We start from the raw sequence: 27336 nt of genomic DNA, 5'->3' as shown, positions 1-27336 counted from the left end.
TTCGAGGGCACAAAAATGGGCCCCACGACATGGTGAGTTAATTGGGCAATGTATGGGGTCACGAATGGCCTAACATAGTCATGATTTGACATAAAATGGCGAGACATAGCCACGGTCACCAAAAATTTGGGAGAAGGATGTTTGTATCGAATCATCACGATTTGAGGCCATTAAATGGTTGTAAGGATGATAGAGACGTCAATTTGACCAGGTATGGCTCGATTGGGCTTCGAAATCATGTCTAAATAGGGGCGTTCGAAGCGGTCGAATTCATCAAAGTTTAAACTTCGAATTTCTTGTGTTTGAGAGCAAATCAGGAGTCGTGGATAAATGGATTTTACTCCCCACGTGTTAAGGACCAATTTTGACGAGTTTGGTGAGTTTTCATGAAGGTTTGAAGGGGTATTTGAAACTTACCGAAAAATGCATAAACGTCGTCGAAGTTGGTCTGAAAATTGCTCGTTTCAGCTATTTTCAGTGGTGTTTCGGCCATTGGAGAGTGCCATTGCGATCAACTTGAGGAGATCTTCTAGGAAGTGTCGTCAGATCAGTCATCGGAGCTCGTCGTCGGTCGCTGTCGTTGGAGAAGGTAAGAAAAATAAAAAGAAAAGAAAAAAAAATAGAAGAAAAAAAATAGAAAAAAATTCTAAAAAAAAATCCATAAAAAGTTGAAAAATTATTTTGTGTATTTTGGTGGAGGAAAATTCTCAAAAATATTGGAGTAATTATTTATTTTGTAATTTTTGAGGAAAATAAAGTTTATGAAAAATAGAGAAAAAATAGGAAAAAATTTCATAAAATTTTAGGAATAATATTTTATGAATTATTGTAGATAAAAATTTGAGAAAAACCTTTAGGAGGTATTTATTTTGAAATTTTTGAGGAGAAAATGGAAAGAAAATAAGGGAAAGATTATTAGAAAATTATGAAAAATAGATGATGATATTATTTTGAATGAATATAATGTCTAGGGATTATTGAGGCTCAAGATTGAGTATTAGTACGATTATTTGAGGTTTGACACGAAAATTGAGGTGGTCTGAAATACATTCAAGGTGAGTTTTTGAATTAAAAACTTGGTTTATTGTGAATAGTTATACAAAAAAATTGGTTTTATTGTGAGAGTTTCTACTTCAACTATGTTTATTTTGGGTGGTTCGACCTTATACTTGATTTGTTTATACAAATGATTTGACATGCGACAAGTTGGTTTCATGTGGAAGATGTGTCCCAAATTATTTTATACTTGTGCATTGACTTTTGTGTTTTATAAATTCATGCATTGAAATGTTGATTTTAAATGATGCATGTTATGTGTTGCACTGGTATATTTATGTGTTGTCCATGTGGGATGTGGGTTGTCAACCTGCGTGTGACACTTAAGTGATAGCACTCAGGATGCATGTTAGGGATTAATGCTGTGTGACTCACTTGGGACGGGGCTGAGACGGACTTCACCCTATGGTACTCAAGTGGCGGGGCTGAAAGTGGACACTACTCCGAATGTTGGCTCAAGTGGCGAGGTTGAGAGTGGATACCACCCCATGTTCCTTTGAGAAATAGCATTATGTACCTAGGTGGACATTGATTTCGGGGATAGTGTTGATCTTTTTGTGGTCAGGGTTGTGTTGAGATTCAGAATGTTTTTGAGTAGGGATGTAATGCCTAACACGATATAGCGGTGATACTCGGGTTCATGAGTTGAGGTAGTCCCTCTTAAGCAGAATTGTGTTATGCCAATGTGTCGATAAGATTGTGTTGCCTTTAGAGAAATTGCATTTTCCCTAGTTAGGGTTAAGTGTTGTGTGTGATTCTCTTAGGCTAGGACATGTCGGGATGTGTCAGTTTTGTTTCGTGATCTTGTATATATTCATGAAAATGTTTTGAATTCTCGCTTAGATGATTCATCGTCTAATTTTGACTTTGTCCTTGGAATATTCAAACATTTCAGGTGAAAACAGCGGCGCTAAGAGAAAAAACGTTAACGAGATGTAGCTAATAGTTACATATTAGATCTTTTGGAGGTCTTTATTTATGTACAAGATATTCATATGTTATGTATTATTTTGATGATGTCATGTTGAACATCGATGGTACGAAATTTATATTATAAATAAAGAAATTTCGGTTATGTATTGTTGATGTTTTGATCTTACTTTCATTGATGTGATGTTATTACTAGTCTTAACTTATTCCTTTAAGTTGATACGCTGAGTGTATGTTGAATGATTATTGAAAAAAAAAATATTCTCGAAATCTTGGGTTAACGCACGCTTGGAAAAAAATAAGACGTTACATACTTCCCTTCCATTAGGACCCGAAAGGACTTGAGGTGTCATTGGTGATCAACATCTTTGTTCAGCATTTTGAATGAGAAGAAGGGGATTTTCTGGTCTTTAGTGAGACCAAGATAAGCTTTAATGGCTCTCATGTTAGCAAAAATGATCCAACTTTCATGTATTAGTTGGGGGTATCAAGATTGAATTGTAGAAATGCCTTGCTACACAGAAGAATGAATTGAATTTATGCTCGGAGACAATTGGGATGCGATGTGACTTGGATTCGACTTATTAACTCATCAACTAGAATGCAAAGTGGCAGCTCAAATGAGGGGCTTTAGCTAGTTTCAAAGGTTTAAATAATGATTAGGGACTGCAAGAACTCTAAGTTAACTCAATGTCTCCTATAATATAATGCCCGTAACCACAAAATATATGATTATATTTTCATCAAAATTTATAGGAGAGGCATCGTAGCTAGGTACTTAGATATAATCCATTTCTTTTGGTTCAATTCTATCTTTATTTTTGGTATTCTTTCTTCAAGGTAAGTGAGATAATTAAAAATACAGCAGAAATAACACATTATAATGAATTAATATTCATGAAATGTTCAACTACTAACAATTATGAAAGAACTATCAAATTAAAAATGTTAAATCAAGGGAGTCTCATTCACTCATTTGTTGGGGAATTGAGACGAAATCGTGAAACCTTAATAACAACCACGTGATATTTAGAGGGCCAAATGTAAAAGATTCATTTATAATTGAATTTCACTTGGATATTACCAAATCCAATATGGTATTAAGCTAAATTTATTAAATAATATAACTATTTTGACAATTTTTGAATTAAAATTTAACTATTTTAACAAAGAATTAAAAACGATTACGACTCTATTTATTTATATTATCATAGAAATATAATATATAAAATATTATATATACAAATACAGAGTTACTAATATTTAAGAAAAGGTTTAGGGTTGAGATTGAGTTGTTGAGGGGTACTTGTTACCCGTGTGTTTAGAAATGTGGCTGCTTCCTTCAGAGCATTCCTCCGTCTGGAGCATCTCTGCACCTTCTGTTTCTCCTTCTCTTCGCTGGAATCTCCCTTGTGTTTGGCGAATGCTTCTCCAACGCTCCCTCTTTGTTTCTGTAAATCCGAGGGATCTACTTTATTCACCGACAAAGAAGGGCTCACCGTTTTGTCGGTGTTCTATGAAGTAGATCCCGCGGATTTACGAAAACAACCACGGAAAACCTCTTGGAAGAAGTATACTTATTTGGAGAAAACAACCACGTCAAACCTCGACTCTTCGATGGCTTTCAGGAGCGCCGGAGAAATCGATTCACCTCTCTCGAGCTTCAGGTCATCCTTAAACGTGAAATATGAAGTCTTCTTGAGCTTCAGAGGCGAAGACACCGGCAACGGCTTCGTTGACCATCTCTATTTGGAGAAGACACCCGGTCTTCGCCTCTGAAGCTCAAGAAGACTTCGTATTTCAAGGACTTAGAGTGAGAAGCAAATCAGCAACAGGCTGTACGTCCAAATCCAATAAAATCAAATCGCCGGGATCTATCTTGCTTTGCAAGCAAGTTTCATTCCTGTAACGGCTCTAAAACCCCAATATCTTCTTGATCGATCATCCTAATTTGTCCCATCTGGCATAAACAACGACCTTCGACTTCACTCGCTCTCTTCAAACCCTTCCAGATAAATAATCAGAGCCCTAGGTCATTTCCTCTTGTCCTCCGTTCGCAGTTCGCTTTTCTCCGATTCCAGGTCCTCTCTCTCTCTCTCTCTCTGAATTTTTATGCAGTTTGATTGCTTCTATTGATGGTTGTCCTAGGACGTATATTCAAATTACTGACATCACTGAGTAGAAAAGGAGCGGAAAATAATTCTATTGTAAATTTATGAGTACTTCGAATGTAATTCGCTGTATTCGATGGCTTTTTGGTTTTTAAAGTTGAATTCTGGTAGTTAGCAAATGGACTGGAATAGGAGAGCATTAAACTTGTTCGTTGTTTAGTTTCTTGTATACATAATGACCTTCTGGTAGACTTTTTACTTATTAGTAGTTTCTTTTTGGTGCTTCTTTCCGTGTTGGTGTTCTCTTTTTGGCCCCTAATCATACTGAAATTCTGAATGTGTATTGATGTGTTTTGCATCTGGTTTCAGTGACATGGGTGTGAATAATCAGAAATTACAGGAACAGTTTGACGCAGAAGCTTTGAGTTCTTCTACTCATTGTTCGAAAAGTGGGAAGCCTATTTTTAAAGGGTTTGTATTTTTGTTGATGGATTTAATGTGGTGCCATCTAGTCAGGTTTTGAGAATGAACTTGGCGATCTTCATTAAATGCAGAGAGGTGTTACCAAAATACTTGAAAATTTTCTTTTCTCTGGAATCTTCACAGGTACTGTGAGGGTGTATGTTAAAGCACGGAGAGGGCACTTCGAGAATTATTTTTCAAGGCATCGTGTCACTCATATCATATGCAGTAACCTTCCGGACAGTACAATCAGGAACACGAGGTACACAGTCCATCGCTAATTTTGACATTCAAAGCTGATAATTTAGCATTTCTTGAACTTTTATAATTTCCTTTGTTCGAAATTTATTCCAGGTCCTTTGTGGTGTGTTACCAGTAGTGAAATCTGCATGACTGATGGACTGATGGATTCTATTGCTGCAAACAAACTATTAAGATGTATGTTTTAATCTTTGTTTGGAATTTTTTATTCCCTGAGCAGTTTTAATTTACATTCCCTTTTCTCATTTCTTTTTGCAATGATCATATTATATATTACTAAATTTACTTGATGAGGATATACACCTTATTGAGCTTTGATTTGACAGAGCTCTAGGCTACATTTCTTTGGCACTTGGAGAAACTTGTACTGTGTGGGTGCTTTTGCAGTTTTAGGTACACAAGTTCTAGTGTTAATGTTTCTACTCGAAGAACATCTTTAATCCATGTGGACATGGTAATTTCTGTGCTCAAGGTTTTTAAATGCTAGATTGTAGTCCATGTCTGTTTTGCTATCATGAATAGTTCGTTTGTTAAATCGTTTACTTGTAGTCTATCATCATTGCCATGGTTAAAGTGATGGTACAAGTAGTCATGGTACAAGTCTTCATTAATGCCTATCATCATTGGCATGGATAACTCTAACTTGATATACCTTTGGTTTTTTGTCAACACCTTTTCATCTAATATCCAATCAAGTGATCATTCTTTATTTTTATTTTCCATATTTTTGGCCCATTTTCTTACTTTTTGAAAATATTCAAAAAATTCATATTTTGGTAATTTGAATGATCATATGATCTGGAGTATAGAGATTATGTTAATATTTAATTTTAATCCATTATTATGAGGTTTTCGTGCCTCAAATTTCTGTGGTTCAAATATATATGGTATGTTTGTTTTTTTGTTATAGTAAAATTTGTTACTTGTAAGAGTGAAATTAAGCATTTTAGAAAGTTGAGATATTTGGAAGTCTAAGGCATCCAAATACGTCAAGTGTGTTAAAATGCCTAATTTCATGTTTCCTGGTCATCATTCTTAAATTTGCTACAGCAAATCAACCAATCATCATATATCTTCTAAGAACAGAAATTTGGTTGATTATGAACCTTTATTGGGTTCATGTTATGTATCAACAGCATATCTCGATACTCCAATGAAGTGATCAGTCATCTTTGATATTTTTGGCTTGTTGTAATTTTGAAATTATTAAAAAACTCATAATTCAATAATTTGAATGATCATATGATTGGGAATATTAGATATGTAGTAGTTAACTTGAATCCATTATGTTGACGTCTTTGGGTTCCATTTTTTTTGTGGTTCAAATACATATATATATATATATATGTTGTAGCAAATGGGTAAAAGTAAAACTCATTTAATGTCTCAAAATGCTCCTTGAATATTTCAGATCATCATATAGTGGTGAATGGTGATGGAGAGATTGATCGGCTTCTTCTCTAGGTGTCCCTTTTGTCCCCACATTTTTGGCTTGTAAGAATTGTTACTATGATTTGAAGTGAACAAGGACCATGCTAGGTTTAATTTTCAGTATATTAATTTTATCATACTATCATTTGATTCACTCCTCAACTTTGTACAAAAAGGGTTAAATGCTCGAACTATTCATATCTCTGTTTGTCTACCTAGATGCTTGTTTCCTGTGTGTTTACTTCAAAGATGATAATGTAGAAATTTGGAGTTTTCTGCAAGTGGTTTTGGTACAAGGACCAGCTAAATAACGTTGTATATTATTATTTTTTTGGTAAATACGGTTACAATCAAAGGCTCCTCTTTGGCTATCTCAAGTATGCCTAATTTTATGAGAATTCTTCTTGGTACTTTTTTTTTCCATGTGTTGACTCCACGTACATAAATTTCTTGGAAATCACCAACCATAGTTTCTGGATCTTAACTTGGATTGTAGGATCAATATGATTTTACTTTTTATTTTCATGGTATCTGTTCAGATTGCACACTGTATCATGGAATCTGAATCATTTCTACACAATCCTACTGAACTCATATTTTGGGATAAAATGTGCCCTTTTTACTGTGTTTCTTGTGGTGTGTTTTGCGGCCTGAGAGACCATTGCCCAAATTAAGAAAATACAAAAAGATTTGGGGATTTGGTAATGGTTTTGGTACTAAACTTTGATAGGCTTGTTGTGTATTCATCTATGCGGTCCTTTAAGATTCTTTGAATCTTTGTCATTCCTTTTCCTCTTTCCCTCTTCCTCACCATCATCTTTATGCTCATTTGTTAATTTTATACTGCCATCATGTCAAAAACTATTTTCTAAAAAGGTCAAATACTAGAACCATTAGATCTCTTTTTGTTTACTTTCTATACTTAATGCTTTGTTTAATTTTTGATCGGTACCATTATGTTGGTTTATTATTTTTCTTTAATTGTCTTTATTGTTTTTGGAATGTATTGTTTAATTTTTGATAGTTAATTGATATGTTGGTTTAGTGGGTGAGCCTTGGCAGCAATGATTTGGTCGCTCTTTTTGTGAAAGGAAGGTCATGGGTTCTAGTTGTGGAAATGACCTCTTTGCAAAGCAAGGTGAATGTTGCGTACACAAATGACCCTCCTCACCCCTAACAAAGTGGGAAACCACATGCTGTGAGGATGCCCCTTTATCATTATGTAGATTTATTTTTTCTTTAACTGTACTTAAAGGTATTGAAATGTATTTTTTAAATTTTTATTGTTATTATTATGTTGGGGAAAGCCTTCATAGCAATGATATGGTTGCTCTTTTGTGAACGGAAGGTCGCGAGTTGGAGTTGTGGAAATAGCCTCATCACAAAGCAATGTGAAGGTTGCATACACAACCTACTCTCTTCCAACCCTCACAAAGTAGGAAACCACTTGCTGCGATGATGCCTTTTTATTAGTATGTTAATTTATTTTTTCCATTAATTGTACTTATAGGTGTTGAAATGTATTTTGTAATTTTTTATTTTTATTACGTGTGCAAGCCTTCGTAGTAACAATATGGTTGATCCTTTGTGAACGGAAGATCGCGGGTTCGAGTTGTGGAAATAACCTAATTGCAAAGCAATGTGAAGGTTGAGTACACAACCTGCCCACCCCTATCCCCCCTCATAAAGCGGTAAATGACTTGTTGCTAGGATGCCTTTTTATTAGTATGTTGATTTATTTTTTTTCCTTAATTGTACTTATTCATGTTGAAATGTATTTTTTATTTTTTTATTGTTATTTGTTATTACTATGTTGGTTTAGTGGGCAAGCATTTGTAACAACGATATGGTTGATCCTTTGTGAACGGAAGGTTGCGGGTTCGAGTTATGGAAATAACCTAATTGCAAAGCAATGTGAAGGTTGAGTACACAACCTATTCACCCTTAACTCTCACAAAGCGATAAATCACTTGTTGCTAAGATGCCTTTTTATTAGTATGCTGATTTATTTTTTTGCTCAATTGTATTTATTTGTGTTGAAATGTATTTTTTTATTTTTTATTGTTATTACTATGTTAGTTTAGTGGGTAAGCATTCGTAACGACGATGTGGTTGATCCTTTGTGAACGGAAGGTTGCGGGTTCAAGTTGTGGAAATAACCTAATTGCAAAACAATGTGAAGATTGCGTACACAACCTACTCAATCCCAACTCTCACAAAGCAAAACACGAGTTGCTACAAGGATGCCTTTTTATTAGTATGTTGATTTTTTTTTCCTTTAATTATTCTTATAGGTGTTGAAATGTATTTTTTATTTTTTTATTATTATTACCATGTTGGTTTAGTGGGCAAACCTTCGTAGTAACGATATGGTTGCTCCTTTGTGAATGGAAGTTCACAGGTTTGAGTTGTAGAAATAACCTAATTGCAAAGCAATGTGGAGTTTCTGCACATAATTTACTCTCCCCTAGACCTCACAAAGTGGGAAATTACTTGCTGCTGCTAGGATGCCTTTTATTAGTATCTTGATTTATTTTTTTTCCTTAATTGTACTTATTTGTGTTGACAACATGTATTTTCTAAATTTTTAATGTTATTAATATGTTGGTTTAGTAAGCAAGAATTCGTAACAACAATATATTTGATCCTTTGTGAACGGAAGGTTGTGGGTTTGAGTTGTGGAAATAATCTAATTGCAAAGCAATGTGATGGTTGCATACACAACCTACTCTCTCTCAACCTTCACAATGCAAGACACCATTTGATGTGAGGATGCCTTTTTATTAGTATGTTGATTTATTTTTTCTTTAATTGTACTTATAGGTGTTGAAATGTATTTTTAATTTTTTTATTGTTATTACTATGTTGGTTTAATGGGCAAGCCTTTGTAATAACGATATGGTTTCTCCTTTCCGAACGGAAGATCATGGGTTTGAGTTGTGGAAATAACCTAATTGCAAAGCAATGTGAAGTTTTTGTACACAACCTACTCTCCCCTAACCCTCACAAAGCTGGAAATCATTTGCTACGAAGATACCTTTTTATTAGTATGTTGATTTATTTTTTTCCTTAATTCTAATATTCGGGTTGAAATGTATTTTTTAATCTTTTAATGTTATTACTATGTCGGTTTAGTGGGCAAAAATTCGTAACAACGATATGATTGATCCTTTGTGAACGAAAGGTTGCAGGTTTGAGTTGTGGAAATAGCCTAATTGCAAATCAATGTGAAGGTTGCGTACACAACCTATTCTTTCCCAACCCTCACAAAGCATGACACCACTGGCTGCAATGTTGCCTTTTTATTATTTTTTCCCTTAATTGAACTTGTAGGTGTTGAAATATATTTTTAATTTTTTATTGTTATTACTATTTTGGCTTAGTGGGCAAGACTTCATAGTAACGGTATGGTTTCTCCTTTGTGAATGGAAGATCCCGAGTTTGAATTGTGGAAATTACCTAATTGCAAAGCAATGTGAAGGTTGAATACACAACCTACAACCTACTCTCCCTAACCCTCACAAAGTGGTAAATCACTCTTTGCTAGGATGCCTTTTTATTAGTATGTTGATTTTTTCCCCTTAATTGTTCTTATTAGTGTTGAAATATTTTTTTTTAAATTTTTTATTGTTTTTACTATTTTGGTTTAGTGGCCAAGTGTTTGTAACAACGATGTGGTTGATCTTTTGTGAATGGAAGGTTGTGGGTTTGAGTTGTGGAAATAACCTAATTGCAAAGCAATGTGAAGGTTGCATTCACAACATTCTCTCTTCCAACCTTCACAAAGCACCACTTGCTGCTTGGATGTCTTTTTAGTAGTATGTTGATTTATTTTTTCCTTTATTTATACTTATAGGTTTTGGAATGTATTTTTAATTTTTTATCGTTATTATTATGTTGGTTTGGTGGGCAAGCTTTCGTAGTAACAATATGGTTGCTCCTTTGTGAACGGAAGGTCACGGGTTTGAGTTTTGGAAATAACCTAATTTGCAAAGCTATGTGAAGGTTGTGTACACAACCTACTCTCCCCTAACCCTCACAAAGCGGGAAATTACTTGTTTCTAGGATGCCTTTTTATTGTATGTTGATTTATTTTTTACCTTAATTGTACTTATTTGTGTTGAAATGTATTTTTTAATTTTTTATTGTTATGTTGGTTTAGTGGGCAAGCATTCGTAACAATGATATGGTTTATCCTTTGTGAATGGAAGGTTGCGGGTATGAGTAATTGCAAAGCAATGTGAAGGTTGCATACACAGCCTACTTTCTCCCAACCCTCACAAAGCAGGACACCACTTGCTGCGAGCCTTTTTATTGCTATGTTGATATATTTTTTCCTTTAATATAACTTATTGGTGTTGAAATATATGTTTTAATTTTTTATTGTTATTACTATGTTGGTTTAGTGGGTAAGCCTTCGTAGTAATGATATGGTTTCTCCTTTGTGAATTTATCATGGGCCTAAGTTGTGGAAATAACCTAATTGCAAAGTAATGTGAAGGTTGAGTACACAACCTACTCTTACCTCACAAAGTTGCAACTCTCTTCTTGTTAGGATGCCTTTTTATTTGTATGTCGATTTATTTTTTTCCTTAATTGTACTTATTAGTGTTGAAATGTATTTCTTAATTTTTTATTGTTATTACTATGTTGGTTTATTGGGCAAGCATTCGTAACAGCGATATGGTTGATCCTTTGTGAACGGAAGGTTACGGGTTCTAGTTGTGGAAATAACCTAATTGTAAAGCAATGTGAAGGTTTCGTACACACCCTACTCTCTTCCAACCCTCACAAAGTAGGACACCACTTGCTGCTAGGATGCCTTTTTATTAGTATGTTGATTTATTTTTTCCTTTAATTGTATCTATAAGTGTTGAAATATATTTTTAAATTTTTTATTGTTATTACTATGTTGGTTTAGTGGGTGTTTCGTAGTGATGATATGGTTTTTCCTTTGTGAACGGAAGATCACGGGTTCATTCGAGTTGTGGAAATAACCTAATTGCAAAGCAATGTGAAGGTGGTGTACACAATCTGCTCTCCCCTAACCCTCACAAAGCAGGAAATCATTTGTTGCTAGGATGCATTTTTATTAGTATGTTGATTTATTTTTTTCCTTAATTGTACTTATTAGTGCTGAAATGTATTTTTTAAATTTTTATTGTCATTACTATGTTAGTTTAGTAGGCAACATTCGGAACAATATGGTTGATCCTTTGTGAATGGAAGGTTGCGGGTTTGAGTTGTGGAAATAACCTAATTGCAAAACAATGTGAAGGTTGCATACTCAATCTACTCTCTCTCATCCCTCACAAAGCAAGACACCAGTTGCTGCGAGGATGCCTTTTTATTAGTATGTTGATTTATTGGTCAAAACACATGTTTTTTATTGTTATTTGTATGTTGGTTTTGTGGGAGAGCCTTGGTAGCAATGTATTAGTCCATTGATTTTCCTCTTCCTTGCCTTTTCTTTTGGCTTCTCTTTTGTTCCCACAAGTTGCTTGTAAGAATTGTATCCGTGATATGAAGTGACAACACAAACCAGGTTAAGTCTATGTTGTTAAGAGTGTTAGTTTTGTCATGCTATCACTTTAGAAGTTTGTTGAAAAAGGGAATGCTTGAACCTTGAACGATTCATACCTCTTTTTATTTATTTCAATACTTAGTGTTGACATGAGGTGTATCATCGTGATTGATTCCAAGGATTGATTTCCCTTTCATTAGGATCTAAAATTTTATTCCCTGGTTTTGTTGTGATATATTTATTCTTATGCCTTTTGATATTTGGAGTTTTTGGGGTGATGATTTTATAAATGTACTCCAATATAGGTTTGTTGTTTTTTCATCTCTTAGGTGCTTTGCAATGCTTTGCTCTTCCTCCTCCTTATTCTCTCCTCTTGTTGTTCCTATTCTTCGTCATGATCTCCCTTCCCTGCCTCCTCCTCCTTATCTTGCCCCTCTTCCTCTGCCTACTTTAAAAACCAAATTAGGTTTTCATTGTTATTTCAATGTTTTGGCATATTCTTAATTTATAAATTTTGCGTACACTAATCTTATTATTTGTATTTTAGAAAAAAAAAAAAAAAAAAACGTTGCCCTTTTCTTTTTCCTATCATCTGTGATAGAAGTGCTTTGTCAATTGAGGTAATTTCCTTCTCTTCATTAGTAGCTTCCTCGGTTTTCATCGAATTGAGTTTGTTATTTGTTTTTCTTGCAAGTAACAATCTTTGTACTTTCCTTTCTTCATCTTGCCAGGTGTTGTGGAGGGTTGCTTTACCACCAATCAAGGTGTTCCACTTGGTTCTTTTATCGGTAATTCCCATTAACATTCAATAGCGAGGTATCTCTTGGCTTTTGTAGCATCAGAATTTATACAAATTCATAAACTTTGTGCCAAAAACTTTGGATGCTTGGAACATTTTTACCTCACGTTATTAATCTCCAACGCCAGATTAGCTTTAAATTTGACTGTTTTCAAAATGTTCTTATTATTTTCTGAATTTTACTTATGGGAGCTGGCTTGATGTGTTCTTTTGTTGAAGCATTATGCTTGACTATGAAGGTTGACTACCCCTACATTTGGAATTTCGAAGCTTTATGACATGGAATTTCAGGTCTTGTTTAATTTTTTTTTTGGTATAGTTTTAACTTTTGATTTCGTTACCAAGTGTTTTGTTTGTCTTATGTTATTATTTCATGCATTCGTTGTCTTTTTAACCACTAGAATTCTTGTTTTCACTTTCCTTTATTTAAAGGATAATCTTGAAGTCATTTGGAGTTTTTTTGCTAATTGTTTTGGTTCAATCCTCAACAGTTCCACTGTAGTATCATTTCAAGGAGTTTTAAGATGTTCCATTATTTCACTTCTGCATTCTCTCAATCTCCTCTTCCACTTCCACAATCATCTTCCTCCTTCTTGCCCCATTTCATCATCACTCCTCCTCTTGCTCTACATCTTCTCTTGGCTACTGTTCTTTTCCCTTGGCTTGTAAGAATTGTGGACACAAGTTGAAGTGGCAACAAAAACCACCATGTTGTTGTTATAATGTTAGTTTTATTATGTTTTGTGATGCTCACTTTAGAACTTTGTTTAGAAAGGGTTAGATTCTTGGTGTTTTATTTTTGAGGTGTCCTCAGAGTGAAGCATCGTGATTGATTCCAAGGATTGAACTTTTCTTTCATTAGGACCTGAAAGGACTTGAGGTGTCCTTGGTGGTCAACATCTTTGTTCAACATTTTGAATAGGTCCTTTCATTAGGACTTGAAAGGACTTCACATACTTCGTTTTGTAAAAGAAACAAGGGGAATAATTGCTATTGACATAACTTTCAGGTTGTAGGAAGGTAGCTACTGATGAGAGGAGAGGGATTATTTGGTCTTTAGTGAGACCAGGATAAGCTCTAACGGGTCTCATGTTAGCAAGAAAGATCCAACTTTCATGTATGAGTTGGGGGTATCAAGATTGAATTATAGAAAGGCCTTGCTTAGAGCAATAGGAATATCTAGATCATACACTTGCTTCCTCCCCCTGTCATCTTCCCTGTTAACATCATCAACATCTTTTCCAGTAGTTCTTTCTGGACTTATCCTTGGTTCAGATAGAATGGCTGGCTGAGGGTCACGGGTTCTTCTTGAGTAAACCATCAATGGTGGTTTGCTTTGAATCTGATTATCCTTTTGATTTTGTTTTTCCTTATTCTCTCCCCCTTGATGGGTTTGAGCTAGAGAAATAGGAGCTTGACAAGGTTCAGATATAGGTTGGGATGGCTCACTATCAAGACTAGGTATAGGTTAGGAAGTAGAGCAGTCTGGAATAGGAATCCATGGATCCTAACGGGTTGCTGTTTCAATGAGGTTTTCTTGCTGAGAATGGTCATGAAAAAATGGCTGATTCTCAATGAATGAGACATCACAGGAAACAATAAACTTTCGGGTATTTGGATTGTAACATTTATACCCTTATCGGTTAGGAGAGTACCCCACGAATATGCACCTGAGAGATTTGGGATCTGGCTTAGACAGTGTTGGTTGATTGTTATGAATAAAAACAATGCATCCAAACACTCGAGGAGTAAGAGAGTTTAGGACTCGAGTATGATGAGGGAAGGCTTTAAGAAGAACATCTAGATTGTAGTCCTAAACTTTAGGATTTTTGAGAGAAGCCTGTTAATGAGATATGCAGCTGTCAAAACAACTTCTCCCTAATAAGAATTTGGAACTGAATGAGTGAACATTAGGGCTCTTGCTGTCTCAAGAAGGTGGTGATTCTTTCTTTCAGCTATCACATTTTGTTGTGGGCTATAAGAACTTGAGCTTTGGTGAATGATGCCATGCTCAATTTGGTATTTGTTGAATTCATTAGAGAAGTATTCCCGGCCATTATTGGTTCTCAACACATGAATTGAGGTTTGAAAGACATTTTTAACCATTTGATAGAACTTTTTGAATACAAAGCAAGCCTCAGATTTGTCTTTCATTGGGAATACCCAACATATCCTTGTATGGTTATTGATAAAAGTGATAAACCATTGGGTGTTCGTGAGGTTTGGGGTTCTAGATGGCCCCCAAATATCACTATGAACTAGATGGATATGTTTTGACGAAGTATAGACATGGTTAGGATGAGGTCTCCTAGTCTGTTTTGCAAGAATGCAATGCTCACAAATGAAATCTCGAATTTTATTGCTAGAAAAAGAAGGATACAAAAGTCTAAGATAATCAAAACTTGGATGTCCTAAGTGTTGATGCCATAACAATAAATTTGAATCTGAAACAGTAGATAATGACGATTGAATAAGTGACCTAAACGCAGAAGAATAATCATGTCTTGGTGTCTGATAGAGTCTTCCTTTCATCTTAGCACTGCCAATCTTCTTCCCTGAGGATAAGTCCTGAAAAACACAATAGGATTGGGAAAATGTCACCATGCAGTCTTTGTCATTAGTTAGCTTACTAACTGAAAGCAAATTGCATTTTAAATCTGGTACATAGAGAACAGATTTAAGAGATAAACCCCCCAACACTTGTTGTTCCTTTTCCTTTTGCTAAGGATATGGTTTCATCAGCCATAACAACATTAGTATTTTGATCACAAGGTTTATAATCAAATAACATGTTTAGAGAACTTGTCGTATGATTTGAGGCCCCCGTATCTATGATCCAGCAACTTGTAGGAAACTTTTGAGAGATTAGAGAGTATGTATTTACCTTTCCTTGCCACGGACAATGTTGGATTAGGGTTTTCTGAATTTTCAGATTTAGTCACCTTTGTTTGACTTAACAAGTGTTGTAAGGCCTCTAGCTGATTTGCTGTTAAGCTGAAATTTGTGGAACCCCCTCTTTCTGCTTCAATCATGTAAGTTGATTGTCCTCCCCTTCTTTGATTCCTTGGTTTCCAATTGGCTGGTCTTTCATGAATTTTCCAGCATGTTTCTCTAGTATGATAAGGCCGATTGCAGTGGTCACACCACTGTTTTTCTTTTGGAGTCTCTCCTTTAGCTGAAATAGATGGTTTTCCTCGGAAGCTATTCAGGGCTGAGGCTGGGGAATATGCCTCATTGCTGGAGTGCCCCAAACCTGAGAACATCACTTTCTTTCGGCTTTCTTCTCTCCTGACTTCTGCAAACACCTCTCTTATGGATGGAAAGGGTTTTGTCCCTAACAACCTGCCTCTTATCTCATCTAGGTCTGAGTTTAGGCCACGTAGGAAGTCAAAAACTCTCTCCATTTCCACCATCTTATTATATTTTTTACATGTGATCTCATAAAATAAGTCCATCTCTTTCCACAATTCAATTAAGGTATTAAAGTATTCAGTGACTGAATTTGTACTTTGTCTAGTGGTTCGAATAAGAGATCTAATTTGAAAACATTGAGCCGTATTTTCTATATCAGAATAAATTTCTTGGACTGCCTTACAAATCTCACAAGCTGTCTTGTAGAAGAGGTAGGTTCTTCCAATATTTGGCTCCATTGAATTCACCAACCAAGCCTAACAGTGGCATTCTCAGCCTTCCATATGCTATAACTTGTTGACTCTACAGGCTTAGAAACGATATCGGTTAAGTAGCCTTCCTTCCCTTTCCCTCTTAACAACTAACGAGATTGACTGGGACCATTATCTGAAATTGGTACCATTCAGCTTGTGTTGTGTAATCTGGAGGGAATGGCTGTCCATGGCTGTTGGAACATAGGAATCCTTCTTGGCTGGAGAATTCGCAGTAGAAGTCTCACTGGCTGAGACTTTTTTTGCCATTCCTTCGACTCAAGACTGCTTCAGGTAGTTGGAGATTAAAAATCGGTGTCACAGGAACGTGGCTCTGATACCATGAAAGAATAATGTAGGGGAATATCAGTCTTTCACCCTTGAAAATTCTATTAGCTCGGGATAGATATATATACAAAATATTCCTGAAAAATCTCCTACTTTAGAGCAATGGATAAACTTATCTAGTTTACAACTCTATATCAACATAATCTTGGATTTCCTTAGTTTAATATGAGAATATCTTGGGCTTCTTCCTTTTCCATCTAGAAGTCTACCTCGCTGATTATCCTAACACATACATAGCTTCTTCTTTATCTTCCAACAGATTCTAAATGTAAATTCTGTAAATTTTATGGTCGTAGGGAATTGTTTTGTCCAAAGAAAATGAACATTCCCTTTAGAGTCAAAAAGGTATGGGTGCCTAAGGATGAGCTTAAACCAGCTCCAAAAATGGTTTGGGTAATCAAGAACAAGTCCTTGGAAGAGGAATAGGTTAGTAAATTCAAGGACCCAAATGATTGGGTATTATCTCTTAGATAGATTGTATATGCAGTACATGAGACTTAAAACCTATCAGCTTTGGGAGAAAATAATATATCTCCCCAGGTAATGTATTTTTATCTCATATCTCTTTAAATTCAAAATTCTGTAAGTTGATAAATTTTCTGTTTTGTTTGCATACTTGTTGATCAACTGAAATGCATGCTTGATTCTTAAAGGATCTATGTCTGTTTAATTTATGTTTGTTAAGATAATGTGTATGTTTGAAAATTTTCAAATTCAAGTAACTTTTGTTTATTATGAGGAATTGTTCTATATGATGTAATGATAAAAATGATTGTGTGATTAACTAAGGTATTTCTATACCTAAACAAAAGTTATTGACTAAGGAATTTGATTGAATGTTCATGTTTTGCATTTTGATAATTGAGTGGAAAATCTTGATGTTTTGATGATGTGGTTGTCAAATGATTGGTTTGCACCTATGATTTGTATTGGGTTAAAAGTGACGTTATTCATTGCTTTAAAAGTCTCTGTGAGTGAATATGTTTGTTGTGCTCATGAGTGGCACAATTCTCTATTTATTCAATTTATGTGCTTGAAATTATAAATGCATTAAGTGATAGGTTGATTGAGCTCTCTTGAGTAATGATAGGATCAATCAAGCGATTAAATCTGTTTTAGGATTTCTTGAAAATGTTTGGGAAATTTGAAACCTGATTAAATATGTTCCTTGATTGATTTGGGAAAATATGAAGTGTACAAACATTATATGAGATATGTCTTTGGTTTATATGCATTTCTTGAATTTTAAAATTACATTATAGGATTCTGTATTTTGATTTTACTGCTTAGGATTCATATGCTCATGAGTGGCATAGTTTTAATGTCTTGAAGCTCAATGGTAATTTGTTTTTTGATCACTCGAATAGTAAATGGAAATTAATCGAGTGTTCAATCCTTATTAGGATCTTTTCTTAGGATTATTTACTTGCATCAATTCTGTCTCTTTAAATAAAATGGGTGTATTTGGGAGTTATTGAATATGCATTTTGATAGTATGATTGAAAGCTTGAATTTGCTTGTGATGAGAATATATGTCCTTATGAATGAATTCATTATTTGTGTATTTAAGGATGAAGTAGTTATTAAACAACAACATATCCAGCCTTTATTCTACTATGTGGGGTCGGCTACATGAATTCTAGACTTCCATGTATTTCTGTCTTTTGTCATATCCTCGTTTAGATCCATATATTTCATATCAAATTTTAATGTCTCTCTCAAAGTCTTCTTGGGTCTACCTCTATCTCTTTTTGTGACTAATTGTTCCATTTCATCAACTCTCCTCACAGGAGCGTCTCTTAGTCTCCTTCTCACATAACCAAACCATCTTAGTCTAGTCTCTCTCATCTTCTTCTTGATTGGCACTACTACTACCTTATTACGAATAACTTCATTTCTAATTTTATCCTTTCTTGTATGTCCGCACATCCATCTTAACATCCTCATCTCTGCTACACTCGTCTTTTGCTCATGCTAGTATTTGACTGCCCAACATTCTGAGCCATACAGCAAGACTGGTCTTATAGCTGTCCTATAAAATTTTCCTTTCAATTTTAATGGGATTTTACCATCACATAACACCCCTGATGCATTTCTCCATTTTAGCCAACCTGCCTTAATTCTATGTGCGACATCCTCGTGGATTTCTCCATCTTTTTGAATCACTGATCCCAAATATCGAAAATGGTCTTTTCTTTGTAAGATTTGGTCTTCTAATTTTATTATAACATCATCCACTCTTGCATTTTTACTAAATTTGCATTCCATATATTCTGTTTTCTTTCTACTTAATTTAAATCCCTTAGATTCTAAATTGTTTCTCCACAACTCAAGTTTAGTGTTCACTCCTTCTTTTGTTTCATCCACCAACACTATGTCGTCTGCAAGTAGCATACACCATGGCACATCTGTCTGAATATCTTTAGTGAGTTCATCCATTACTAGGGCAAATAAGTATGGATTTAGTGCAGAACCTTGATGCAGTCCTATTGTAGTTGTAAATGGTTCAGTATCCCCTCCGCATGTTCTGACCCTTGTCTCTACACCATGATACATGTCCTTAAGGGCTTGTATATAGGCTATTTTGACTCATTTCTTCTCTAAAACCCTCCATAATACTTCTCCAGGGACCCTATCATAGGCCTTTTCTAGATCTATAAACACCATATGTAGGTCCTTCTGATGATCTCGGTACCTTTCCATTAGACGCCTCAGTAAATATATAGCTTCCATTGTTGACCTACCAGGCATGAAACCAAACTGATTTTCTAACACATTTGTTTCCTTTCTGAGCCTCTGCTCTATTACTCTCTCCCAGAGTTTCATGGTATGACTCATTAACTTAATTCCTCTATAATTTTTACAGTTTTGAACATCTCCTTTGTTCTTATATATAGGAACCAAAGTACTTTTCCTCCACTCATCTGGTATCTTTTTTGATTTAAGGATGGCGTTAAATAGTTGCGTTAGCCAGGAGATGCCCTCTTCTCCCATACATTTCCATGCTTCTATTGGTATATTATCTGGTCCCACTGCCTTATGATTTTTCGTCTTTTTTAATGCTTGCCTTATTTCATTTGAACTTATGCGTCGATAGAATGTGTAGCTCACATTCCCTTCGGAGTTACTAAGATGTCCCAACCTAACTTTTGTGTCACCACCATCATTGAATAATTTTGTGAAATACTCCTTCCATCTCTCCTTAATCGCTCCCTCATTTACTAAAACATTTTGATTGTCATCTTTTATGCATTTCACTTGATTTAAATCCTGTGTTTTTCTTTCTCTTGCTTTAGCTAATTTATATATATCCCTTTCTCTATTTTTTGTATCAAGTCGTTTATATAGATTCTCATATGCTTTTGACCTTGCTTCACTAACAGCTCTTTTTGCTGCCTTTTTTGCTTCTTTATAATTTTTTTGATTTTCTTCATTGTTGCATTGATATATCGCCTTATAGCAAGTTTTCTTATTTTTAATTTTCAATTGTACCTCTTCATTCCACCACCAAGATTCTTTAAGGTTAGGGGCTCTACCATTTGTCTCTCCAAGGACTACCTTTGCCGTGCTTCTCAGAGCATTAGCCATTTCTTTTCACATTTGGTTTGTCTGTCTTTCTCCATTCCATTCTATTCCCTTCTACCCTTTAATTTTTCTTTGAAGATTAGTTGTTTCCCCCCTTTTAAATTCCACCATCTGATTCTTGGATTTTGTTTTATGTGATTTTTTCTCTTCCAATTTCTTAATTGGACGTCAGGTACTAGAAGTCTATATTGAGTAGTCAAACACTCTCCCGGTATCACCTTACAATCCCTACAACATAACCGATCCTCTTGTCTCATGAAGAAGTAATCTATTTGGGTGCTTGAGGTGATATTTTTATATGTGATTAAGTGTTCGTCTCGTTTTTTGAACTTAGTATTGGTTATAATGAGCCCATATGCCATAGCAAAATCTAGGATAGATTTACCCTCATTATTAATTTCCCCGAATCCATACCTTCCATGTACCTCTCTATATCCGTTTCCGTCTCTACCCACGTGCCCATTTAAGTCACCTCCTATAATCACTTTCTCTCCTCTAGGTATCATTTGTATGAGTCCCTCTAGGTCCTCCTAGAATTTTGCTTTTATCTCATCACCTAACCCCGCTTGTGGTGCATATGTACTAAAGATATTCATAGTCATTCTTCCTAGACTAATCTTCACCATAATAATCCTATCCCCTATTCTCTTTACATCCACTACCTCATCTATTAAGCTTTTATCCATAATAATCCCCACTCCATTTTTCGCTCGATCAGTTCCTGTGTACCATATTTTATATCCAGTTTCTGATAAAGTTTTTGCTTTTTTCCCTACCCATCTCGTCTCTTGAAGGCACATAATATTAATTTTTCTCCTAATTATCACATCCACCACTTCCATAGCTTTGCCTGTTAATGTTCCTATGTTCCATGACCCAATCCTTAATCTATGATTTTGTTTTTGGCCTTGACTTTGGATTTGATTTTGTTTTTGGCCTTGACTTTGAATTTGATTTTGTTTTTGATTTTGATTTTGGTTTTGGTTTTGATTTTGATTTTGGTTTTGATTTTGATTTTGGACTAGCTTCTTTACCAACATCCGTCCAAGCAAATGCGGGAACCCTTGCTCATTTATCACTACATTCGGGCGCCGATGCAGCGGCCCTAGCTCACTTGTCACTGCATGGGAGCAGTGTAGTTATTACTTGTGCAATAATATTTCATGATAAGTTCTTGAATGAAGTTGATTTTAGGCTTAAATTGAAATCCTTGGAATAAAGGAAATCTTCTAGAATTAAATGAATTGATCATGGATTGAAGTCTTGAAATGTGATTTTAAAGTTCATCCATATAGTGCTGCGAATTTTTCTACAAGAATCTCAATACTCGAGTAACTTGTGAAGTTAACCGAGCAAGTATGCTAGAAATAGAAGTCTTTAGAAAATTAGTCGAGTAATGAGGTACATTACTCAAATAGTTAAGATAAGATAGAGATTTTTTAAGGAAGCTTGAGCATATCACTCGAATGTCATAGGACCAGAATCCTAGTGCCTAGAAGCACTTTGGCATTTAGTATGTTCATAAGTTTGATTTATGATTTTGAATTATTTGATTTACTTTTAATGATCAATGTTTGCCTAAATTGTTTCTTGAATGTTTTGTGCTCATATGCGAGATTGCTTAGCAATTATGTTTCATTCTGATGTGGGTGCTAAATTTTATTTCATATGTTTTGTCTATTAACGTCTTACATGTTAAAAGAAATCATGTCTTGAGAAGAGAGTTAAATCCTCTATTTTGATCATCTTGCTATTATATATTATTATTGCAATTCTTATGAAAACTTAGTCCTAGGATGAATATTTCATCCTTATGATTGTCAAAATTTTTGATGTCCAAGTTGTTGAATAATATTTTTTTTCACATAATAGTTTCAAATCACTACTAATCAATAAAATATCATCAACATATAAAATAAAATAAAATAAAACTACTCCCACTAAGCTTAAAGTGTATATATAAGAATGAACTATATGACATATTACTAAGATATAAATTATAAAATGCCTAGAAAAGTTTTGGGTCGGGGCTTTTCAACAATCCAATCTGGCTTTCCCCATAACAAATGGAAAACCCTCGTGTTTCTTTGCTGCAATCAATCTCTTCACCCCTCTCTCTCTCTCTCGCTTAATACGATGGGGGCATTTGGGGCAGTAATTTGATTGCTTATAAGTTGCCTCTTCAGCTTAAACGATGTATAGTCTATTTAGTTACACGTTTGTTAAAAATTAAAGAAGTTAAAACGCTGTTTTAACAGTGTTTTAGAAATTTTGTTTTAACAGTGTTTTAGAAATTTTGTTACTAGTTTATTTCGTTGACCAAGTGATTTATGAATTTGCCCTCAAACAACAATCATATTTTCAACCTTATCCCTCTCCTTCATCCCTCTACTTTCTCTCTATCACTGCCTCTGTCTATGCCCTTTGTCGCCGTTGCCACCTCTATCTCCATGGTGGCCGCGGGCTCCAGCCCCATATCCCCATTGTCGTTGTCGTGCCTTCTATTCGTTGCCTCCATCGCCTCCTCCTCTATCTCTGTCTGTCGCCGTCGCCTCTTTCTCCGTCCATTGTCGTCACCTCCATCTCTGTCTATCATCGTTGCCTCCATCTCCTCCTTCCGCCACCTCCATCGCTGCTCCTCCAACTCTGTATATATGTTTTAATGTCTCAACATATATATTTAACATTTTTATGAATTAAATCTAAATTTTAACATAAAATATTGTATTAATATATTTTTTAATAATTGTATATAATTTATCAACATTTAATGATAAATTTTTTATCAATTGGACATTAATTTATATTTTATTTTTATTAAAAATTAGTATTTTTATTAATTTTATTTATATTATTCAGCAACATGTTTATTTTAGTCTTTTTGTTAAGTTCTGATGGTTTATTGATTTTTTTAAAGCAAGTACATAAATATATAAATGACAGCTTAAAACAAATTTATCAAAATATGTTATCAATTTAAATGCTAACCAGCTTTAAAAGCTTTACACAGCTTTTAAGTAGAAAGGCTTAAAAGCCATCTTAAAAAACGATAAGCCAAACAGCCTCAATGCAACTTCCTTTACGGTCTCTACTTTCCTAGTTCTCCAAACTTGCGGCTTCAAGTGAACATATCGAACAGTTCTTCTCTCTTAACATTCACTTATATGACCTTCTGATTGGCTTTAAATTGTTAATTTTAACGTGTATAGCATTTGTTTGTTCCTATACTCTGATCATCTAGTTGTCATGTACCTAGACTACTAGACTGTAATAAGGAGGATATTGTAAGGGCAAGATAGTAATTGGGCAAGATAGGCAAAACAAGTTGTAATGCCTGTAACTGTTTGTGGCACCCATTTTTAGCTATGGAACTCTTTAAAAGAAGAGTCCTGGCTCATTTGAGAGGCATCGAATAACATTTGAATTGCCTTTTCTCTCAATTTCCCTCTTAATTTCTCTCTCTTTCCCTCTCCCTCTTCGTTCTTCATCCTTAATTCTTCAATTCCCTTCCCTCCATCTATAATTCCTGCCTAATTCTCCTTTAAATAGACGAGAATTCCCTTGGTCAGATCAGTGATCTGACACTAGTGTGAACTATTCTCTTGTTTGATGAAATGCCTGAGAGAGTGACAAGAAATTCATTTGATGCTCACTTGGTGGCTTACTGTTTCATTGCATTCAATAGGATTTTGATTAGCTATCTTGATATCAGCTTTCCTCAGCCCTTCCTATAGACCAGTGTAGTTTATAGGAAACTTTTTGACAAAAGGCCAACTGTTTTAAACCAAAATACTAAATTCCAGGGAATGCTTTATTGATGAAAGGCCAACCATTATGCTCTCATCTAAGTAGCCAGAAAAGAGGAATTGTGTTTGAAATTTTCTAGACATTGAAGTGAATATGGCAGTGAGTTATGCGAAGTCAACATAGGCAACCGTGGAGTTGGAGAACCAGAAAATCATGACCTTGTCCCAATCAGTGGAAAAATTTTACTAAAATTTGTAGGAGAGCCGAAAAGGAGAAATCTTTGTTGCCTGTTGGCTTGTTCTACATCCACCCAATTTGGTTTGATTGCATGTTAATGTTAATAGCATCATCACGATAGGAACTTACACTTGCTTTAGTTAGGAAGCCCTTTCAATGTTATTTCCTCCGAAAGAATCAGATACTTTCCATGTTTAACAGTGGAGCAAACAAAGTAGGATGCATGTAATTTGAGAAAGGCCATGGTTATGTTTTTGTTTCCCTGATTCACTTGAAGCACTAGGATACCACTTTGCAACAAATGCAATCTAATATATTATATCAACTTTTGTGAACAAAGTGTTCAATGATTTGTGTTATCCTTTAAAATAATGTATTCAAAGGTACTGAGCTATTGCTAACAGCTCTTAGTGTACTCAAGTTTGTTTGGAGTTTATTTCTTCTTTGTGAAAGTTAACAGTGATGGTTACTCTCTTAACCAGTGTTTCATTCAATGGGGATGTGCTTGTGACAGTACAAAATATACAATAGGTACTTTGCATAACACATTTAATGGTTATTGTATGTACTCCCACTTATGCTTTCTATTCTAAGTGCATGAAATGATGGAATTATGTTTAATTTTGAGGTAGATGCTTGTGTTAATGATTGTATTGATATAGTGTGCCAACTTCGCATGTAGATTCCTATTTATAGGAAGTCCCAATCCAAGATAAAAGGAGAGTTGCATTAGATAGCCGACTGCCAGGTAAAATCATCAGATCAAACATAATGAATTCTAGACAAATAACCATGTAGTGAAATTGTTGGTGATAACTAAGAAAACAGAAGTAAAACACAGTGGAGGGAATTCACAAAATGGAGGCAAATCACAGATATGTTTTTATTAAGTCTATAGGATTGTTTAAATACATCAAACCCTTAACTGAATTGCTACATAATTCATCCATAATCTCCTGAAGTAACTAATTAATAGGTACTAATTAACTGAAAAACTTCAACTACAGCTAAACAAAAAAACCATAACAGAAGCCTTAAACTTAGGACTGTAACCAACTATTTTATCAATTAAGTTAGCTACTTCTGCTCCTATTTTTCCTCTCCCAAAGCCAGCTGTAAGAGAGATTTCCAGGTTATCTTCAATTCTGCTTCAACGTCATAACAGTGCTGAGGCATTTTCAACACTCCTCCTTGCATCAGCAGCTGAACACACTCCTAAATTCGATCTCAGTTGTTCAAACTTGGTTTTAGGTAAAGCCTTTGTAAATATGTCAGCCAACTGGTCTTCTGTTTTGCAATACAGAAGCTTAACATCACCATTTTGTTGCACTTCCCTGAGAAAATACAACTTGATGTTGAAATCTTAGTTTTGCCATGGAAAACTGGATTGTTGGAGACAGCTATAGCTGCTTGGTTGTCCACATAAATTGGTGTACTTTTTTGTTGCACCAAACATAGATCAAATAGAATTTTCCTCAGCCAAAGAGCTTGATTCACAGCTGCAGTTGCTGCTATAAATTCTGCTTCTGCAGTTGATTGGCTTACAACTTCTTGCTTCTTTGAACTCCAAGAGAACACTCCAGAACCCAAAGTAAAACAGTATCCTGAGGTGCTTTTCATATCATCTAAAGATCCTCCCCAATCTGAATCAGAATAACCTTCCAACTTGAACACTTGATTAGGTTTAAACTGAACACCATAATCAAGAGTTTCCTTAATATATGTGAGGACTCTTTTTGCAGCCTTGTAATGCTTCACACTAGCACAGTGTAAGAACCTTGAAAGGACACTTACAGCATGAAGGATGTCAGGTCTTGTTGCAGTCAAACAGCCAATAAGACTTCTGTAGATTCCTTCTTCAGCCTTCTCAGCACCATCATCCTTACTTAGCTTCTCCTTTTGATTCATCGGAGTGGTGATTGCTTTGCATTCTTCCATATAAAACCTTCTTAGTATTTCCTTTGCATACCTCTTCTAACATATGAAGATTCCTTGTTGATCTTGCTTTATCTCCATTCCCAGAAAGTAAGCCAAGTTCCAAGGTCTGTCATTTCAAAAACTTTCAGCATTTCTTGCTTAAATTGATCAACCTACTTAACATTACTCCCTGTCACCAAGAGGTCATCTACATACAAAAGACACAATCAATATATCAGCATGTGAGTGCTTGATGTACAAGGTTGATTCACTTAAGCTCCTCGTGAAGTTAAGACTTTGCAAATGCTCATCTATCCTTCTGTACCAAGCCCTAGGAGCCTGTTTTAACCCATACAAAGCTTTTTTCAACAAATAAACCTTGTCTTCTTGCCCTTGAACAACAAACCCTTCTGGTTGTTCCACAAAAATCTCCTCTTCCAAGTAGCCATCGAGAAAGGCTGACTTGACATCAAGTTGAAATATAGTCCACCCTTTTTGAGCTGCTATTTCAAGAATTAACCTAATGGTGTCTAGGTGTGCAACAGGTGCAAAAGTGTCTGAGAAATCTACTCCATACACCTGTGCATAGCCCTTAACCACCAACCTTGCCTTGTGTTTGTTGATAGAACCATCAGCATTCAGTTTTGTTTTGAACACCCACTTCACTCCCACTTCACTCCTATGACTTTCTTGTGTTGTGGTCTATTAACCAAGTCCAGGTCTGATTCTTCTCAATCATCTTCAACTCCTCCTGTATTGCTTCTATCCATTTGGGATATGTTGCTGCTTCATTGAAATATCCAGGTTCCACCATAGAAAGATTGCATCTCTGATATACATCAGATAACAATCTTGTACCTCATATAGGCGAATCATAACGGTCTCATCCTCAACTAATGGTAGAGCTGCAAATGATGGTGAGACAGCTACTGATGTGCCTTTTTTATCCTCCCAATGCCACTTTTCCTCTTCTACAAAATGGACATCTCGGCTTATCACAATTTTTCCAGGCTGAAACACACTATAGACTTTGGAGAAATTGCTATAGCCTATAAAGATGCCTGGATCAGCTCTCTTATCTAGCTTGTCTCTCTTTACCTGTGGCACAAGAGTATAACAAATACAACCGAACACCTTTAAGTTCTTTACAAGAGGCTTGTAACCATACCATGCTTCAAAAGGTGTTTTCCCTTGCACTGCTTTTGTGGCAATCTATTTTGTAAAAACACAGCCATGTTAGCTGCTTCAGCCCAAAACTTCTTGGGA

The 27336-nt window shown here is 35.2% G+C and overlaps 1 protein-coding gene across 3 annotated transcripts in view; it reads left to right on the top strand.

Annotated features, from left to right (window-relative positions):
* The window catches only part of LOC127799226 (uncharacterized), a 65721-nt gene extending 53228 nt beyond the window's left edge, over positions 1–12493 (top strand). The window contains exon 7 of one of the 3 annotated variants that reach the window (XR_008022565.1): positions 11481–12493. The gene's annotated coding sequence lies outside the window, so the exon portion shown is untranslated. Of the gene's footprint in view, positions 1–10959; positions 11026–11480 lie in introns of those variants that run through there. The other 2 variants (XR_008022575.1, XR_008022567.1) reach the window with 2 other exon arrangements.
* Positions 12494–27336: the final 14843 nt, after the last annotated feature.

Source organism: Diospyros lotus, chromosome 1 (assembly GCF_014633365.1).
Source record: "Diospyros lotus cultivar Yz01 chromosome 1, ASM1463336v1, whole genome shotgun sequence".
Classification (NCBI taxonomy): domain Eukaryota; kingdom Viridiplantae; phylum Streptophyta; class Magnoliopsida; order Ericales; family Ebenaceae; genus Diospyros; species Diospyros lotus.
The sequence above is the reverse complement of the archived record's forward strand: the minus strand, read 5'-3'. Positions and strand labels throughout refer to the sequence as shown.